The 23,299-nt window shown below is 29.4% G+C and overlaps 1 long non-coding RNA gene across 2 annotated transcripts in view; it reads left to right on the top strand.

The window, feature by feature from the left end:
- LOC137009155 (uncharacterized) overlaps positions 1-21,403 on the top strand; it is a 30,230-nt gene extending 8,827 nt beyond the window's left edge. The window contains exons 4-5 of one of the 2 annotated variants that reach the window (XR_010892849.1): positions 20,828-20,951; positions 21,233-21,403. This is a non-coding gene — a long non-coding RNA (uncharacterized lncRNA). Of the gene's footprint in view, positions 1-20,827 lie in introns of both variants that reach the window. The other variant, XR_010892848.1, reaches the window with a different exon arrangement.
- The last annotated feature ends 1,896 nt before the right edge of the window (positions 21,404-23,299 follow it).

Here is a 23,299-nt window from a genome sequence, read left to right as displayed (position 1 = left end):
CTGACTTTATATCTCTCAATTCTGACTTTATATCTCTCAATTCTGACTTTATATCTCACAATTCTGACTTTATATCTCTCAATTCTGACTTTATATCTCTCAATTCTGACTTTATAACTCGCAATTCTGACTTTATAACTCACAATTCTGACTTTATAACTCACAAGTCAACGCGCACTGTGGACACTGTTTCTACCAACGCGCTCTAACAAAAAAATATTGCGCCATTGACTTTAGACTTTAGACCAGGTTTGAGATGGTCTATGGTCTGTATATCATGCAATTCTGACTTTATAAGTCACAATTCTGACTTCATATCCACAATTCTGACTTTATAAGTCACAATTCTGACTTTATATCACAATTCTGACTTTATAACTCACAATTCTGACTTTATATCACAATTCTGACTTTAAAACTCACAATTCTGACTTTATATCACAATTCTGACTTTATATCACAATTCTGACTTTATAAGTCACAATTCTGACTTTATATCACAATTCTGACTTTATAAGTCACAATTCTGACTTTATATCACAATTCTGACTTTATAAGTAACAATTCTGACTTTATATCACACTTCTGACTTTATAACTCAAAATTCTGACTTTATATCACAATTCTGACTTTATATCTCTCAATTCTGACTTTATATCTCTCAATTCTGACTTTATAACTCACAATTCTGACTTTATATCTCTCAATTCTGACTTTATAACTCACAATTCTGACTTTATATCTCTCAATTCTGACTTTATATCACAATTCTGACTTTATAACTCTCAATTCTGACTTTATATCTCACAATTCTGACTTTATATCTCTCAATTCTGACTTTATATCTCTCAATTCTGACTTTATAACTCACAATTCTGACTTTATATCTCTCAATTCTGACTTTATAACTCAATTCTGACTTTATATCTCTCAATTCTGACTTTATAACTCACAATTCTGACTTTATATCTCTCAATTCTGACTTTATAACTCAATTCTGACTTTATATCTCTCAATTCTGACTTTATAACTCACAATTCTGACTTTATATCTCTCAATTCTGACTTTATATCTCTCAATTCTGACTTTATAACTCACAATTCTGACTTTATATCTCTCAATTCTGACTTTATATCTCTCAATTCTGACTTTATATCTCACAATTCTGACTTTATAACTCACAATTCTGACTTTATATCTCTCAATTCTGACTTTATATCTCTCAATTCTGACTTTATATCTCTCAATTCTGACTTTATAACTCACAATTCTGACTTTATAACTCACAATTCTGACTTTATATCTCACAACTCTGACTTTATAACTCACAATTCTAACTTTATATCTTTCAATTCTGACTTTATATCTCTCAATTCTGACTTTATAACTCACAATTCTGACTTTATATCTCACAATTCTGACTTTATAACTCACAATTCTGACTTTATATCTTTCAATTCTGACTTTATATCTCTCAATTCTGACTTTATATCTCACAATTCTGACTTTATATCTCTCAATTCTGACTTTATATCTCTCAATTCTGACTTTATATCTCTCAATTCTGACTTTATATCTCACAATTCTGACTTTATAACTCTCAATTCTGACTTTATATCTCTCAATTCTGACTTTATATCTCTCAATTCTGACTTTATAACTCACAATTCTGACTTTATATCTCTCAATTCTGACTTTATATCTCTCAATTCTGACTTTATATCTCTCAATTCTGACTTTATAACTCACAATTCTGACTTTATAACTCACAACTCTGACTTTATATCTCTCAATTCTGACTTTATATCTCACAATTCTGACTTTATATCTCTCAATTCTGACTTTATATCTCTCAATTCTGACTTTATAACTCACAATTCTGACTTTATATCTCTCAATTCTGACTTTATAACTCACAATTCTGACTTTATATCTCTCAATTCTGACTTTATAACTCTCAATTCTGACTTTATAACTCACAAATCTGACTTTATAACTCACAATTCTGACTTTATATCTCACAACTCTGACTTTATATCTCTCAATTCTGACTTTATATCTCACAATTCTGACTTTATAACTCACAATTCTGACTTTATATCTCTCAATTCTGACTTTATAACTCACAATTCTGACTTTATAACTCACAATTCTGACTTTATAACTCACAATTCTGACTTTATAACTCTCAATTCTGACTTTATAACTCACAATTCTGACTTTATAACTCACAATTCTGACTTTATATCTCACAATTCTGACTTTATATCTCACAACTCTGACTTTATATCTCTCAATTCTGACTTTATAACTCTCAATTCTGACTTTATAACTCACAATTCTGACTTTATAACTCACAATTCTGACTTTATATCTCACAACTCTGACTTTATATCTCTCAATTCTGACTTTATATCTCACAATTCTGACTTTATAACTCACAATTCTAACTTTATATCTTTCAATTCTGACTTTATATCTCTCAATTCTGACTTTATAACTCACAATTCTGACTTTATATCTCACAATTCTGACTTTATATCTCTCAATTCTGACTTTATATCTCACAATTCTGACTTTATAACTCTCAATTCTGACTTTATATCTCTCAATTCTGACTTTATATCTCTCAATTCTGACTTCATATCTCTCAATTCTGACTTTATATCTCTCAATTCTGACTTTATAACTCACAATTCTGACTTTATAACTCACAATTCTGACTTTATATCTCACAATTCTGACTTTATAACTCACAATTCTGACTTTATAACTCACAATTCTGACTTTATATCTCTCAATTCTGACTTTATAACTCTCAATTCTGACTTTATAACTCACAATTCTGACTTTATAACTCACAATTCTGACTTTATATCTCACAACTCTGACTTTATAACTCACAATTCTAACTTTATATCTTTCAATTCTGACTTTATATCTCTCAATTCTGACTTTATAACTCACAATTCTGACTTTATAACTCACAATTCTGACTTTATATCACAATTCTGACTTTATAAGTCACAATTCTGACTTTATATCACAATTCTGACTTTATAACTCACAATTCTGACTTTATATCACAATTCTGACTTTATATCACAATTCTGACTTTATAAGTCACAATTCTGACTTTATATCACAATTCTGACTTTATAAGTCACAATTCTGACTTTATATCACAATTCTGACTTTATAACTCACAATTCTGACTTTATATCACAATTCTGACTTTATATCTCTCAATTCTGACTTTATATCTCTCAATTCTGACTTTATAACTCACAATTCTGACTTTATATCTCTCAATTCTGACTTTATAACTCACAATTCTGACTTTATATCTCACAATTCTGACTTTATATCTCTCAATTCTGACTTTATATCACAATTCTGACTTTATAACTCACAATTCTGACTTTATATCACAATTCTGACTTTATATCTCTCAATTCTGACTTTATATCTCTCAATTCTGACTTTATATCTCTCAATTCTGACTTTATAACTCACAATTCTGACTTTATATCTCTCAATTCTGACTTTATAACTCAATTCTGACTTTATATCTCTCAATTCTGACTTTATAACTCACAATTCTGACTTTATATCTCTCAATTCTGACTTTATAACTCAATTCTGACTTTATATCTCTCAATTCTGACTTTATAACTCACAATTCTGACTTTATATCTCTCAATTCTGACTTTATATCTCTCAATTCTGACTTTATAACTCACAATTCTGACTTTATATCTCTCAATTCTGACTTTATATCTCTCAATTCTGACTTTATATCTCTCAATTCTGACTTTATATCTCTCAATTCTGACTTTATATCTCACAATTCTGACTTTATAACTCACAATTCTGACTTTATATCTCTCAATTCTGACTTTATATCTCTCAATTCTGACTTTATAACTCACAATTCTGACTTTATAACTCACAATTCTGACTTTATATCTCACAACTCTGACTTTATAACTCACAATTCTAACTTTATATCTTTCAATTCTGACTTTATATCTCTCAATTCTGACTTTATAACTCACAATTCTGACTTTATATCTCACAATTCTGACTTTATAACTCACAATTCTGACTTTATATCTTTCAATTCTGACTTTATATCTCTCAATTCTGACTTTATATCTCACAATTCTGACTTTATAACTCTCAATTCTGACTTTATATCTCTCAATTCTGACTTTATATCTCTCAATTCTGACTTTATAACTCACAATTCTGACTTTATATCTCTCAATTCTGACTTTATATCTCTCAATTCTGACTTTATATCTCTCAATTCTGACTTTATAACTCACAATTCTGACTTTATAACTCACAATTCTGACTTTATATCTCTCAATTCTGACTTTATATCTCACAATTCTGACTTTATATCTCTCAATTCTGACTTTATATCTCTCAATTCTGACTTTATAACTCACAATTCTGACTTTATATCTCTCAATTCTGACTTTATAACTCTCAATTCTGACTTTATAACTCACAATTCTGACTTTATATCTCTCAATTCTGACTTTATATCTCACAATTCTGACTTTATAACTCTCAATTCTGACTTTATATCTCTCAATTCTGACTTTATATCTCTCAATTCTGACTTTATATCTCTCAATTCTGACTTTATATCTCTCAATTCTGACTTTATATCTCTCAATTCTGACTTTATAACTCACAATTCTGACTTTATATCTCTCAAATCTGACTTTATAACTCACAATTCTGACTTTATATCTTTCAATTCTGACTTTATATCTCTCAATTCTGACTTTATATCTCACAATTCTGACTTTATAACTCACAATTCTGACTTTATATCTCACAATTCTGACTTTATATCTCTCAATTCTGACTTTATATCACAATTCTGACTTTATAACTCACAATTCTGACTTTATATCTCACAATTCTGACTTTATAACTCACAATTCTGACTTTATATCTCACAATTCTGACTTTATATCACGCAATTCTGACTTTATATCACAATTCTGACTTTATAACTCACAATTCTGACTTTATATCTCACAATTCTGACTTTATAACTCACAATTCTGACTTTATATCTTTCAATTCTGACTTTATATCTCTCAATTCTGACTTTATATCTCACAATTCTGACTTTATAACTCACAATTCTGACTTTATATCTTTCAATTCTGACTTTATATCTCTCAATTCTGACTTTATATCTCACAATTCTGACTTTATAACTCACAATTCTGACTTTATAACTCACAATTCTGACTTTATATCTCACAACTCTGACTTTATATCTCACAATTCTGACTTTATATCTCACAACTCTGACTTTATATCTCTCAATTCTGACTTTATATCTCACAATTCTGACTTTATAACTCACAATTCTAACTTTATATCTTTCAATTCTGACTTTATATCTCTCAATTCTGACTTTATAACTCACAATTCTGACTTTATATCTCACAATTCTGACTTTATATCTTTCAATTCTGACTTTATATCTCACAATTCTGACTTTATAACTCTCAATTCTGACCTTATATCTCTCAATTCTGACTTTATATCTCTCAATTCTGACTTCATATCTCTCAATTCTGACTTTATATCTCTCAATTCTGACTTTATAACTCACAATTCTGACTTTATAACTCACAATTCTGACTTTATATCTCACAATTCTGACTTTATAACTCACAATTCTGACTTTATAACTCACAATTCTGACTTTATATCTCTCAATTCTGACTTTATAACTCTCAATTCTGACTTTATATCTCTCAATTCTGACTTTATAACTCACAATTCTGACTTTATATCTCACAACTCTGACTTTATAACTCACAATTCTAACTTTATATCTTTCAATTCTGACTTTATATCTCTCAATTCTGACTTTATAACTCACAATTCTGACTTTATAACTCACAATTCTGACTTTATATCACAATTCTGACTTTATAAGTCACAATTCTGACTTTATATCACAATTCTGACTTTATATCACAATTCTGACTTTATATCACAATTCTGACTTTATAAGTCACAATTCTGACTTTATATCACAATTCTGACTTTATATCACAATTCTGACTTTATATCACAATTCTGACTTTATATCACAATTCTGACTTTATAACTCACAATTCTGACTTTATATCACAATTCTGACTTTATATCTCTCAATTCTGACTTTATATCTCTCAATTCTGACTTTATAACTCACAATTCTGACTTTATATCTCTCAATTCTGACTTTATAACTCACAATTCTGACTTTATATCTCACAATTCTGACTTTATATCTCTCAATTCTGACTTTATAACTCACAATTCTGACTTTATAACTCACAATTCTGACTTTATATCTCACAATTCTGACTTTATATCTCTCAATTCTGACTTTATATCTCTCAATTCTGACTTTATATCTCTCAATTCTGACTTTATATCACAATTCTGACTTTATATCTCTCAATTCTGACTTTATAACTCAATTCTGACTTTATATCTCTCAATTCTGACTTTATAACTCACAATTCTGACTTTATATCTCTCAATTCTGACTTTATAACTCAATTCTGACTTTATATCTCTCAATTCTGACTTTATAACTCACAATTCTGACTTTATATCTCTCAATTCTGACTTTATATCTCTCAATTCTGACTTTATAACTCACAATTCTGACTTTATATCTCTCAATTCTGACTTTATATCTCTCAATTCTGACTTTATATCTCACAATTCTGACTTTATAACTCACAATTCTGACTTTATATCTCTCAATTCTGACTTTATATCTCTCAATTCTGACTTTATAACTCACAATTCTGACTTTATAACTCACAATTCTGACTTTATATCTCACAACTCTGACTTTATAACTCACAATTCTAACTTTATATCTTTCAATTCTGACTTTATATCTCTCAATTCTGACTTTATAACTCACAATTCTGACTTTATATCTCACAATTCTGACTTTATAACTCACAATTCTGACTTTATATCTTTCAATTCTGACTTTATATCTCTCAATTCTGACTTTATATCTCACAATTCTGACTTTATAACTCTCAATTCTGACTTTATATCTCTCAATTCTGACTTTATATCTCTCAATTCTGACTTTATAACTCACAATTCTGACTTTATATCTCTCAATTCTGACTTTATATCTCTCAATTCTGACTTTATATCTCTCAATTCTGACTTTATAACTCACAATTCTGACTTTATAACTCACAATTCTGACTTTATATCTCTCAATTCTGACTTTATATCTCACAATTCTGACTTTATATCTCTCAATTCTGACTTTATATCTCTCAATTCTGACTTTATAACTCACAATTCTGACTTTATATCTCTCAATTCTGACTTTATAACTCTCAATTCTGACTTTATAACTCACAATTCTGACTTTATATCTCTCAATTCTGACTTTATATCTCACAATTCTGACTTTATAACTCTCAATTCTGACTTTATATCTCTCAATTCTGACTTTATATCTCTCAATTCTGACTTTATATCTCTCAATTCTGACTTTATAACTCACAATTCTGACTTTATATCTCTCAAATCTGACTTTATATCTCTCAATTCTGACTTTATATCTCTCAATTCTGACTTTATAACTCACAATTCTGACTTTATAACTCACAATTCTGACTTTATATCTCACAATTCTGACTTTATAACTCACAATTCTGACTTTATATCTCACAATTCTGACTTTATAACTCACAATTCTGACTTTATATCTCTCAATTCTGACTTTATAACTCTCAATTCTGACTTTATAACTCACAATTCTGACTTTATAACTCACAATTCTGACTTTATATCAACACAATTCTGACTTTATAACTCGCAATTCTGACTTTATAACTCGCAATTCTGACTTTATAACTCGCAATTCTGACTTTATAACTCACAATTCTGACTTTGTATTGCAATTCTGACTTTATAACGCAATTATGACTTTATAACACACAATCCTGACTTTATATCTCTCAATTCTGACTTTATAACTCGCAATTCTGACTTTATATCTCTCAATTCTGACTTTATATCACAATTCTGACTTTATATCACAATTCTGACTTTATATCTCACAATTCTGACTTTATATCTCTCAATTCTGACTTTATATCACAATTCTGACTTTATATCACAATTCTGACTTTATATCTCACAAGTCTGACTTTATATCTCTCAATTCTGACTTTATAACTCACAATTCTGACTTTATAACTCACAATTCTGACTTTATAACTCACAATTCTGACTTTATATCTCAATTCTGACTTTATATTTCACAATTCTGACTTTATATCTCTCAATTCTGACTTTATATCACGCAATTCTGACTTTATATCTCGCAATTCTGACTTTATAACTCACAATTCTGACTTTATAACTCACAATTCTGACTTTATAACTCACAATTCTGACTTTATATCTCAATTCTGACTTTATATCACAATTCTGACTTTATATCTCACAATTCTGACTTTATAACTCGCAATTCTGACTTTATATCTCAATTCTGACTTTATAACTCACAATTCTGACTTTATATCTCTCAATTCTGACTTTATATCTCTCAATTCTGACTTTATATCTCACAATTCTGACTTTATATCTCTCAATTCTGACTTTATATCTCTCAATTCTGACTTTATAACTCGCAATTCTGACTTTATAACTCACAATTCTGACTTTATAACTCACAAGTCAACGCGCACTGTGGACACTGTTTCTACCAACGCGCTCTAACAAAAAAATATTGCGCCATTGACTTTAGACTTTAGACCAGGTTTGAGATGGTCTATGGTCTGTATATCATGCAATTCTGACTTTATAAGTCACAATTCTGACTTCATATCACAATTCTGACTTTATAAGTCACAATTCTGACTTTATATCACAATTCTGACTTTATAACTCACAATTCTGACTTTATATCACAATTCTGACTTTATAACTCACAATTCTGACTTTATATCACAATTCTGACTTTATATCACAATTCTGACTTTATAAGTCACAATTCTGACTTTATATCACAATTCTGACTTTATAAGTCACAATTCTGACTTTATATCACAATTCTGACTTTATAAGTCACAATTCTGACTTTATATCACAATTCTGACTTTATAACTCACAATTCTGACTTTATATCACAATTCTGACTTTATATCTCTCAATTCTGACTTTATATCTCTCAATTCTGACTTTATAACTCACAATTCTGACTTTATATCTCTCAATTCTGACTTTATAACTCACAATTCTGACTTTATATCTCTCAATTCTGACTTTATATCACAATTCTGACTTTATAACTCACAATTCTGACTTTATATCACAATTCTGACTTTATATCTCTCAATTCTGACTTTATATCTCTCAATTCTGACTTTATAACTCACAATTCTGACTTTATATCTCTCAATTCTGACTTTATAACTCAATTCTGACTTTATATCTCTCAATTCTGACTTTATAACTCACAATTCTGACTTTATATCTCTCAATTCTGACTTTATAACTCAATTCTGACTTTATATCTCTCAATTCTGACTTTATAACTCACAATTCTGACTTTATATCTCTCAATTCTGACTTTATATCTCTCAATTCTGACTTTATAACTCACAATTCTGACTTTATATCTCTCAATTCTGACTTTATATCTCTCAATTCTGACTTTATAACTCACAATTCTGACTTTATATCTCTCAATTCTGACTTTATATCTCTCAATTCTGACTTTATATCTCACAATTCTGACTTTATAACTCACAATTCTGACTTTATATCTCTCAATTCTGACTTTATATCTCTCAATTCTGACTTTATATCTCTCAATTCTGACTTTATAACTCACAATTCTGACTTTATAACTCACAATTCTGACTTTATATCTCACAACTCTGACTTTATAACTCACAATTCTAACTTTATATCTTTCAATTCTGACTTTATATCTCTCAATTCTGACTTTATAACTCACAATTCTGACTTTATATCTCACAATTCTGACTTTATAACTCACAATTCTGACTTTATATCTTTCAATTCTGACTTTATATCTCTCAATTCTGACTTTATATCTCACAATTCTGACTTTATATCTCTCAATTCTGACTTTATATCTCTCAATTCTGACTTTATATCTCTCAATTCTGACTTTATATCTCACAATTCTGACTTTATAACTCTCAATTCTGACTTTATATCTCTCAATTCTGACTTTATATCTCTCAATTCTGACTTTATAACTCACAATTCTGACTTTATATCTCTCAATTCTGACTTTATATCTCTCAATTCTGACTTTATATCTCTCAATTCTGACTTTATAACTCACAATTCTGACTTTATAACTCACAACTCTGACTTTATATCTCTCAATTCTGACTTTATATCTCACAATTCTGACTTTATATCTCTCAATTCTGACTTTATATCTCTCAATTCTGACTTTATAACTCACAATTCTGACTTTATATCTCTCAATTCTGACTTTATAACTCACAATTCTGACTTTATATCTCTCAATTCTGACTTTATAACTCTCAATTCTGACTTTATAACTCACAAATCTGACTTTATAACTCACAATTCTGACTTTATATCTCACAACTCTGACTTTATATCTCTCAATTCTGACTTTATATCTCACAATTCTGACTTTATAACTCACAATTCTGACTTTATATCTCTCAATTCTGACTTTATAACTCACAATTCTGACTTTATAACTCACAATTCTGACTTTATAACTCACAATTCTGACTTTATAACTCTCAATTCTGACTTTATAACTCACAATTCTGACTTTATAACTCACAATTCTGACTTTATATCTCACAATTCTGACTTTATATCTCACAACTCTGACTTTATATCTCTCAATTCTGACTTTATAACTCTCAATTCTGACTTTATAACTCACAATTCTGACTTTATAACTCACAATTCTGACTTTATAACTCACAATTCTGACTTTATAACTCACAATTCTGACTTTGTATTGCAATTATGACTTTATAACGCAATTATGACTTTATAACACACAATCCTGACTTTATATCTCTCAATTCTGACTTTATAACTCGCAATTCTGACTTTATAACTCGCAATTCTGACTTTATAACTCACAATTCTGACTTTATATCTCTCAATTCTGACTTTATATCACAATTCTGACTTTATACCTCACAATTCTGACTTTATAACTCGCAATTCTGACTTTATAACTCGCAATTCTGACTTTATAACTCGCAATTCTGACTTTATAACTCACAATTCTGACTTTATATCTCTCAATTCTGACTTTATATCTCTCAATTCTGACTTTATAACTAACAATTCTGACTTTATATCTCACAATTCTAACTTTATATCAACACAATTCTGACTTTATATCTCTCAATTCTGACTTTATATCTCTCAATTCTGACTTTATAACTAACAATTCTGACTTTATATCTCACAATTCTGACTTTATATCAACACAATTCTGACTTTATAACTCGCAATTCTGACTTTATAACTCGCAATTCTGACTTTATAACTCGCAATTCTGACTTTATAACTCACAATTCTGACTTTGTATTGCAATTCTGACTTTATAACGCAATTATGACTTTATAACACACAATCCTGACTTTATATCTCTCAATTCTGACTTTATAACTCGCAATTCTGACTTTATATCTCTCAATTCTGACTTTATATCACAATTCTGACTTTATATCACAATTCTGACTTTATATCTCACAATTCTGACTTTATATCTCTCAATTCTGACTTTATATCACAATTCTGACTTTATATCACAATTCTGACTTTATATCTCACAAGTCTGACTTTATATCTCTCAATTCTGACTTTATAACTCACAATTCTGACTTTATAACTCACAATTCTGACTTTATAACTCACAATTCTGACTTTATATCTCAATTCTGACTTTATATTTCACAATTCTGACTTTATATCTCTCAATTCTGACTTTATATCACGCAATTCTGACTTTATATCTCGCAATTCTGACTTTATAACTCACAATTCTGACTTTATAACTCACAATTCTGACTTTATAACTCACAATTCTGACTTTATATCTCAATTCTGACTTTATATCACAATTCTGACTTTATATCTCACAATTCTGACTTTATAACTCGCAATTCTGACTTTATATCTCAATTCTGACTTTATAACTCACAATTCTGACTTTATATCTCTCAATTCTGACTTTATATCTCTCAATTCTGACTTTATATCTCACAATTCTGACTTTATATCTCTCAATTCTGACTTTATATCTCTCAATTCTGACTTTATAACTCGCAATTCTGACTTTATAACTCACAATTCTGACTTTATAACTCACAAGTCAACGCGCACTGTGGACACTGTTTCTACCAACGCGCTCTAACAAAAAAATATTGCGCCATTGACTTTAGACTTTAGACCAGGTTTGAGATGGTCTATGGTCTGTATATCATGCAATTCTGACTTTATAAGTCACAATTCTGACTTCATATCACAATTCTGACTTTATAAGTCACAATTCTGACTTTATATCACAATTCTGACTTTATAACTCACAATTCTGACTTTATATCACAATTCTGACTTTATAACTCACAATTCTGACTTTATATCACAATTCTGACTTTATATCACAATTCTGACTTTATAAGTCACAATTCTGACTTTATATCACAATTCTGACTTTATAAGTCACAATTCTGACTTTATATCACAATTCTGACTTTATAAGTCACAATTCTGACTTTATATCACAATTCTGACTTTATAACTCACAATTCTGACTTTATATCACAATTCTGACTTTATATCTCTCAATTCTGACTTTATATCTCTCAATTCTGACTTTATAACTCACAATTCTGACTTTATATCTCTCAATTCTGACTTTATAACTCACAATTCTGACTTTATATCTCTCAATTCTGACTTTATATCACAATTCTGACTTTATAACTCACAATTCTGACTTTATATCACAATTCTGACTTTATATCTCTCAATTCTGACTTTATATCTCTCAATTCTGACTTTATAACTCACAATTCTGACTTTATATCTCTCAATTCTGACTTTATAACTCAATTCTGACTTTATATCTCTCAATTCTGACTTTATAACTCACAATTCTGACTTTATATCTCTCAATTCTGACTTTATAACTCAATTCTGACTTTATATCTCTCAATTCTGACTTTATAACTCACAATTCTGACTTTATATCTCTCAATTCTGACTTTATATCTCTCAATTCTGACTTTATAACTCACAATTCTGACTTTATATCTCTCAATTCTGACTTTATATCTCTCAATTCTGACTTTATATCTCACAATTCTGACTTTATAACTCACAATTCTGACTTTATATCTCTCAATTCTGACTTTATATCTCTCAATTCTGACTTTATATCTCTCAATTCTGACTTTATAACTCACAATTCTGACTTTATAACTCACAATTCTGACTTTATATCTCACAACTCTGACTTTATAACTCACAATTCTAACTTTATATCTTTCAATTCTGACTTTATATCTCTCAATTCTGACTTTATAACTCACAATTCTGACTTTATATCTCACAATTCTGACTTTATAACTCACAATTCTGACTTTATATCTTTCAATTCTGACTTTATATCTCTCAATTCTGACTTTATATCTCACAATTCTGACTTTATATCTCTCAATTCTGACTTTATATCTCTCAATTCTGACTTTATATCTCTCAATTCTGACTTTATATCTCACAATTCTGACTTTATAACTCTCAATTCTGACTTTATATCTCTCAATTCTGACTTTATATCTCTCAATTCTGACTTTATAACTCACAATTCTGACTTTATATCTCTCAATTCTGACTTTATATCTCTCAATTCTGACTTTATATCTCTCAATTCTGACTTTATAACTCACAATTCTGACTTTATAACTCACAACTCTGACTTTATATCTCTCAATTCTGACTTTATATCTCACAATTCTGACTTTATATCTCTCAATTCTGACTTTATATCTCTCAATTCTGACTTTATAACTCACAATTCTGACTTTATATCTCTCAATTCTGACTTTATAACTCACAATTCTGACTTTATATCTCTCAATTCTGACTTTATAACTCTCAATTCTGACTTTATAACTCACAAATCTGACTTTATAACTCACAATTCTGACTTTATATCTCACAACTCTGACTTTATATCTCTCAATTCTGACTTTATATCTCACAATTCTGACTTTATAACTCACAATTCTGACTTTATATCTCTCAATTCTGACTTTATAACTCACAATTCTGACTTTATAACTCACAATTCTGACTTTATAACTCACAATTCTGACTTTATAACTCTCAATTCTGACTTTATAACTCACAATTCTGACTTTATAACTCACAATTCTGACTTTATATCTCACAATTCTGACTTTATATCTCACAACTCTGACTTTATATCTCTCAATTCTGACTTTATAACTCTCAATTCTGACTTTATAACTCACAATTCTGACTTTATAACTCACAATTCTGACTTTATATCTCACAACTCTGACTTTATATCTCTCAATTCTGACTTTATATCTCACAATTCTGACTTTATAACTCACAATTCTAACTTTATATCTTTCAATTCTGACTTTATATCTCTCAATTCTGACTTTATAACTCACAATTCTGACTTTATATCTCACAATTCTGACTTTATATCTCTCAATTCTGACTTTATATCTCACAATTCTGACTTTATAACTCTCAATTCTGACTTTATATCTCTCAATTCTGACTTTATATCTCTCAATTCTGACTTCATATCTCTCAATTCTGACTTTATATCTCTCAATTCTGACTTTATAACTCACAATTCTGACTTTATAACTCACAATTCTGACTTTATATCTCACAATTCTGACTTTATAACTCACAATTCTGACTTTATAACTCACAATTCTGACTTTATATCTCTCAATTCTGACTTTATAACTCTCAATTCTGACTTTATAACTCACAATTCTGACTTTATAACTCACAATTCTGACTTTATATCTCACAACTCTGACTTTATAACTCACAATTCTAACTTTATATCTTTCAATTCTGACTTTATATCTCTCAATTCTGACTTTATAACTCACAATTCTGACTTTATAACTCACAATTCTGACTTTATATCACAATTCTGACTTTATAAGTCACAATTCTGACTTTATATCACAATTCTGACTTTATAACTCACAATTCTGACTTTATATCACAATTCTGACTTTATATCACAATTCTGACTTTATAAGTCACAATTCTGACTTTATATCACAATTCTGACTTTATAAGTCACAATTCTGACTTTATATCACAATTCTGACTTTATAACTCACAATTCTGACTTTATATCACAATTCTGACTTTATATCTCTCAATTCTGACTTTATATCTCTCAATTCTGACTTTATAACTCACAATTCTGACTTTATATCTCTCAATTCTGACTTTATAACTCACAATTCTGACTTTATATCTCACAATTCTGACTTTATATCTCTCAATTCTGACTTTATATCACAATTCTGACTTTATAACTCACAATTCTGACTTTATATCACAATTCTGACTTTATATCTCTCAATTCTGACTTTATATCTCTCAATTCTGACTTTATATCTCTCAATTCTGACTTTATAACTCACAATTCTGACTTTATATCTCTCAATTCTGACTTTATAACTCAATTCTGACTTTATATCTCTCAATTCTGACTTTATAACTCACAATTCTGACTTTATATCTCTCAATTCTGACTTTATAACTCAATTCTGACTTTATATCTCTCAATTCTGACTTTATAACTCACAATTCTGACTTTATATCTCTCAATTCTGACTTTATATCTCTCAATTCTGACTTTATAACTCACAATTCTGACTTTATATCTCTCAATTCTGACTTTATATCTCTCAATTCTGACTTTATATCTCTCAATTCTGACTTTATATCTCTCAATTCTGACTTTATATCTCACAATTCTGACTTTATAACTCACAATTCTGACTTTATATCTCTCAATTCTGACTTTATATCTCTCAATTCTGACTTTATAACTCACAATTCTGACTTTATAACTCACAATTCTGACTTTATATCTCACAACTCTGACTTTATAACTCACAATTCTAACTTTATATCTTTCAATTCTGACTTTATATCTCTCAATTCTGACTTTATAACTCACAATTCTGACTTTATATCTCACAATTCTGACTTTATAACTCACAATTCTGACTTTATATCTTTCAATTCTGACTTTATATCTCTCAATTCTGACTTTATATCTCACAATTCTGACTTTATAACTCTCAATTCTGACTTTATATCTCTCAATTCTGACTTTATATCTCTCAATTCTGACTTTATAACTCACAATTCTGACTTTATATCTCTCAATTCTGACTTTATATCTCTCAATTCTGACTTTATATCTCTCAATTCTGACTTTATAACTCACAATTCTGACTTTATAACTCACAATTCTGACTTTATATCTCTCAATTCTGACTTTATATCTCACAATTCTGACTTTATATCTCTCAATTCTGACTTTATATCTCTCAATTCTGACTTTATAACTCACAATTCTGACTTTATATCTCTCAATTCTGACTTTATAACTCTCAATTCTGACTTTATAACTCACAATTCTGACTTTATATCTCTCAATTCTGACTTTATATCTCACAATTCTGACTTTATAACTCTCAATTCTGACTTTATATCTCTCAATTCTGACTTTATATCTCTCAATTCTGACTTTATATCTCTCAATTCTGACTTTATATCTCTCAATTCTGACTTTATATCTCTCAATTCTGACTTTATAACTCACAATTCTGACTTTATATCTCTCAAATCTGACTTTATAACTCACAATTCTGACTTTATATCTTTCAATTCTGACTTTATATCTCTCAATTCTGACTTTATATCTCACAATTCTGACTTTATAACTCACAATTCTGACTTTATATCTCACAATTCTGACTTTATATCTCTCAATTCTGACTTTATATCACAATTCTGACTTTATAACTCACAATTCTGACTTTATATCTCACAATTCTGACTTTATAACTCACAATTCTGACTTTATATCTTTCAATTCTGACTTTATATCTCTCAATTCTGACTTTATATCTCACAATTCTGACTTTATAACTCACAATTCTGACTTTATATCTTTCAATTCTGACTTTATATCTCTCAATTCTGACTTTATATCTCACAATTCTGACTTTATAACTCACAATTCTGACTTTATAACTCACAATTCTGACTTTATATCTCACAACTCTGACTTTATATCTCTCAATTCTGACTTTATATCTCACAATTCTGACTTTATAACTCACAATTCTAACTTTATATCTTTCAATTCTGACTTTATATCTCTCAATTCTGACTTTATAACTCACAATTCTGACTTTATATCTCACAATTCTGACTTTATATCTTTCAATTCTGACTTTATATCTCACAATTCTGACTTTATAACTCTCAATTCTGACCTTATATCTCTCAATTCTGACTTTATATCTCTCAATTCTGACTTCATATCTCTCAATTCTGACTTTATATCTCTCAATTCTGACTTTATAACTCACAATTCTGACTTTATAACTCACAATTCTGACTTTATATCTCACAATTCTGACTTTATAACTCACAATTCTGACTTTATAACTCACAATTCTGACTTTATATCTCTCAATTCTGACTTTATAACTCTCAATTCTGACTTTATATCTCTCAATTCTGACTTTATAACTCACAATTCTGACTTTATATCTCACAACTCTGACTTTATAACTCACAATTCTAACTTTATATCTTTCAATTCTGACTTTATATCTCTCAATTCTGACTTTATAACTCACAATTCTGACTTTATAACTCACAATTCTGACTTTATATCACAATTCTGACTTTATAAGTCACAATTCTGACTTTATATCACAATTCTGACTTTATATCACAATTCTGACTTTATATCACAATTCTGACTTTATAAGTCACAATTCTGACTTTATATCACAATTCTGACTTTATATCACAATTCTGACTTTATATCACAATTCTGACTTTATATCACAATTCTGACTTTATAACTCACAATTCTGACTTTATATCACAATTCTGACTTTATATCTCTCAATTCTGACTTTATATCTCTCAATTCTGACTTTATAACTCACAATTCTGACTTTATATCTCTCAATTCTGACTTTATAACTCACAATTCTGACTTTATATCTCACAATTCTGACTTTATATCTCTCAATTCTGACTTTATAACTCACAATTCTGACTTTATAACTCACAATTCTGACTTTATATCTCACAATTCTGACTTTATATCTCTCAATTCTGACTTTATATCTCTCAATTCTGACTTTATATCTCTCAATTCTGACTTTATATCACAATTCTGACTTTATATCTCTCAATTCTGACTTTATAACTCAATTCTGACTTTATATCTCTCAATTCTGACTTTATAACTCACAATTCTGACTTTATATCTCTCAATTCTGACTTTATAACTCAATTCTGACTTTATATCTCTCAATTCTGACTTTATAACTCACAATTCTGACTTTATATCTCTCAATTCTGACTTTATATCTCTCAATTCTGACTTTATAACTCACAATTCTGACTTTATATCTCTCAATTCTGACTTTATATCTCTCAATTCTGACTTTATATCTCACAATTCTGACTTTATAACTCACAATTCTGACTTTATATCTCTCAATTCTGACTTTATATCTCTCAATTCTGACTTTATAACTCACAATTCTGACTTTATAACTCACAATTCTGACTTTATATCTCACAACTCTGACTTTATAACTCACAATTCTAACTTTATATCTTTCAATTCTGACTTTATATCTCTCAATTCTGACTTTATAACTCACAATTCTGACTTTATATCTCACAATTCTGACTTTATAACTCACAATTCTGACTTTATATCTTTCAATTCTGACTTTATATCTCTCAATTCTGACTTTATATCTCACAATTCTGACTTTATAACTCTCAATTCTGACTTTATATCTCTCAATTCTGACTTTATATCTCTCAATTCTGACTTTATAACTCACAATTCTGACTTTATATCTCTCAATTCTGACTTTATATCTCTCAATTCTGACTTTATATCTCTCAATTCTGACTTTATAACTCACAATTCTGACTTTATAACTCACAATTCTGACTTTATATCTCTCAATTCTGACTTTATATCTCACAATTCTGACTTTATATCTCTCAATTCTGACTTTATATCTCTCAATTCTGACTTTATAACTCACAATTCTGACTTTATATCTCTCAATTCTGACTTTATAACTCTCAATTCTGACTTTATAACTCACAATTCTGACTTTATATCTCTCAATTCTGACTTTATATCTCACAATTCTGACTTTATAACTCTCAATTCTGACTTTATATCTCTCAATTCTGACTTTATATCTCTCAATTCTGACTTTATATCTCTCAATTCTGACTTTATATCTCTCAATTCTGACTTTATAACTCACAATTCTGACTTTATATCTCTCAATTCTGACTTTATATCTCTCAATTCTGACTTTATATCTCTCAATTCTGACTTTATAACTCACAATTCTGACTTTATAACTCACAATTCTGACTTTATATCTCACAATTCTGACTTTATAACTCACAATTCTGACTTTATATCTCACAATTCTGACTTTATAACTCACAATTCTGACTTTATATCTCTCAATTCTGACTTTATAACTCTCAATTCTGACTTTATAACTCACAATTCTGACTTTATAACTCACAATTCTGACTTTATAACTCACAATTCTGACTTTATATCTCACAATTCTGACTTTATAACTCACAATTCTGACTTTATATCTCACAATTCTGACTTTATAACTCACAATTCTGACTTTATATCTCACAACTCTGACTTTATAACTCACAATTCTAACTTTATATCTTTCAATTCTGACTTTATATCTCTCAATTCTGACTTTATAACTCACAATTCTGACTTTATAACTCACAATTCTGACTTTATATCTCACAATTCTGACTTTATAACTCGCAATTCTGACTTTATAACTCGCAATTCTGACTTTATAACTCACAATTCTGACTTTATAACTCGCAATTCTGACTTTATATCTCTCAATTCTGACTTTATATCTCTCAATTCTGACTTTATAACTCACAATTCTGACTTTATATCTCTCAATTCTGACTTTATAACTCTCTATTCTGACTTTATAACTCACAATTCTGACTTTATAACTCGCAATTCTGACTTTATAACTCACAATTCTGACTTTATAACTCGCAATTCTGACTTTATAACTCACAATTCTGACTTTATAACTCGCAATTCTGACTTTATAACTCACAATTCTGACTTTATAACTCACAATTGAGGAAAAAAGTGAGAACTGTGAGATAAAAAGTTGCAATTCCGTTTTTTATTTTTTTATTTCATGGCAGAAACAAGCTTCCATAAGAACTCTACATTTTTTTATTTTCATTTACTTTATACACAGAAGAAACAGAGCAGACCTTTGTTTACAAATTCTGTATTTTGTTTTTGAATGCTTGACATGTTTTATTGATGCGGAAGAAGGAACTTATTGGGTTCTTTTCATTCTTTTTATAGGTCTTGTAGGAGTGACTGTACCTGTAAACCAAAGGGGAGGTTCTGAAGTGAAATATTGAAGGAAATGCTTCACTGAAGGAAATGCTTTGATGGGGAAACATCTAAAAGAACCGCAAACAAGGAGGTGATTCTGAAGGCATCTCAATGAACCTGCTGCTCTGTGGGGAAATCTCCCGCAAAGACAACATTGTTTCATTTTCTGAATGATTAAATATTTATTTTGTAATTCACTGACATACGCATCTTTGAAACTACATTTGTTTTAATGCACACCAAAGGAAATCTCATTAAAATTGCAGTTTTTTTTTATTAACAATTCAATAAAGAAAGGCAAAGCATTTCATTATGCATAAAAAACAACAGTTTCTCACTTTGACCTGAACCTTGTTTTATTTTCTTTGACAGTCTGATCATTTTAAAAGGGGGCAATATGAAAACATATGCAAAAGACTTTACAGGTAAACAGGAAATAGTGTGAAGAACTTATAAGCATTTCATCTTTATTTCTCTTCCTCAAATGATAATAATGTGATATCATATTTCTATTGTCAAAAGTGAAACATGATCAGTTTATACAGATGGATATCTTTCATTTTGCCTTCGTTCCAGCACTTAAAGGCACAATTTTTTTATTAAATATCAAAAACCACTATAACAATGTTAGATAAGTTGTTATACTGGTTGAAACTGTCACAATAATAACCGAATAGTAACAGTTTAATCTGTTCTGTTTCATATTTAGGATAGTTATATGATTGTTTATTTTGTTAAAACTATAGTACAAGCACATAATTGAATCATCAGAAACACATTAGCCACTTTTTTAAAGGTTTCTGGCAAGTCAACAAAGTACTTCAATGAAATGGCTCATCATTTATTATTTATTATTATTTACACTACCATTCAAACGTTTGGAGTAGGTCAGATTTTGTAATGTTTTTGAAAGAAGTCACTTATTATTTGATCAAAAATACAGTAAAAACAGTAATATTGTAAAATAATATCACAATTCAAAACAAGTGTTTTCCATGTGAATATATATGTTAAAATGTAATTTATTCCTGTGATCAAAGCTGAACTTTCAGCATCATTACTCCAGTCTTCAGTGTCACATGATCCTTCAGAAATCATTCTGATGATTTGATACTCAAGAAACATTTCTGATTATTATCAATGTTGAAAACAGATGGGATTCTGAATACATTTTGTAACATTATAAATATCTTTTTTTTTTTCTTTTGTTATTTTTAGTTAAATTATTGTGTCCTTGATGAATAAGAATATTCATCTAAAACGGACCCCAGACATTTGAACTGTAGTATGAGATAGCAGTTTATAAACTATTTAAGACACAAATGCAGACATATATTGCTAAAGTTATGGTTTATTGCAGTATATCAGTGGTATGTGCTGCAAAGAGCCCACGGTTTGAATGAATTCACATCACTCCCACTAGAAATGTGGCTATTTTTACCATTTTTTCTCCTCTGTGATTCACGCAGACCTTCAGGGAGAATGTGATAAATGCTGCAGAAAGTGGTGGGGTGAAAGGAGAGGAGGGCGGACAGGAGCTGTGACTGCAGGCCTTTGGTTCCAGCGTGAGGGTCATGCACCTGTGTGTGTGTGTGTGTGTGTGTGTGTGTGTGTGTGTGTGTGTGTGTGTGTGTGTGTGTGTGTGTGTGTGTGTGTGTGTGTGTGTGTGTGTGTGTGTGTGTGTGTGCTTTTGTTTATATTACATTGTGGGGACCAAATGTCCCCATGATGTAATATAAACCTGAGTTCACCTACATTGTGGGGACCAGCCAGCGGTCCCCACAATGTAAATGGGTTTATAAATCATATAGAATGAGTTTTTGTGAAAAAGTAAAAGTTTGCACAGTTTCCTGTGAGGGTTAGGTTTAGGGGTAGGGGGATAGAATGTACAGTTTGTTCAGTGTAAAATGCATTGAAGTCTATGGAAAGTCCCCACAATTCACAAAAACAAACATGTGTGTGTGTGTGTGTGTGTGTGTGTGTGTGTGTGTGTACCACATCTCAGCAAGCTTCCCTTTATTCAGTACATATGCCCATCAGTGCGCTGTGTTAGACGTTGATACAAATTCAACTATAGCCTTCATTTCTAGGCAACTGTATTTCAGTGGATTCTTATTAGACTAGCACATCTCTTTAATTATGAAATCTGTTATGTTGTACTTTTTTTTCCAGACAGGAGAATGCAGGTGACACATCACTGACACTGCAGTCTCAGCAGCGCTCTCTTCCTCTGTGTGCGATTCCTCTGCATCATATTTTATTTCTTAGGCCAGAGAACAGATGAGATCGCCCATCTGTGCTGCTGTTACTCCACAATCTGAGATAGATAGATAGATAGATAGATAGATAGATAGATAGATAGATAGATAGATAGATAGATAGATAGATAGATAGATAGATATACAGACAGACAGATAGATAGATAGATAGATAGATAGA

The sequence above is a fragment of the Chanodichthys erythropterus genome, chromosome 3 (assembly GCF_024489055.1).
Source record: "Chanodichthys erythropterus isolate Z2021 chromosome 3, ASM2448905v1, whole genome shotgun sequence".
Classification (NCBI taxonomy): domain Eukaryota; kingdom Metazoa; phylum Chordata; class Actinopteri; order Cypriniformes; family Xenocyprididae; genus Chanodichthys; species Chanodichthys erythropterus.
The sequence above is the reverse complement of the archived record's forward strand: the minus strand, read 5'-3'. Positions and strand labels throughout refer to the sequence as shown.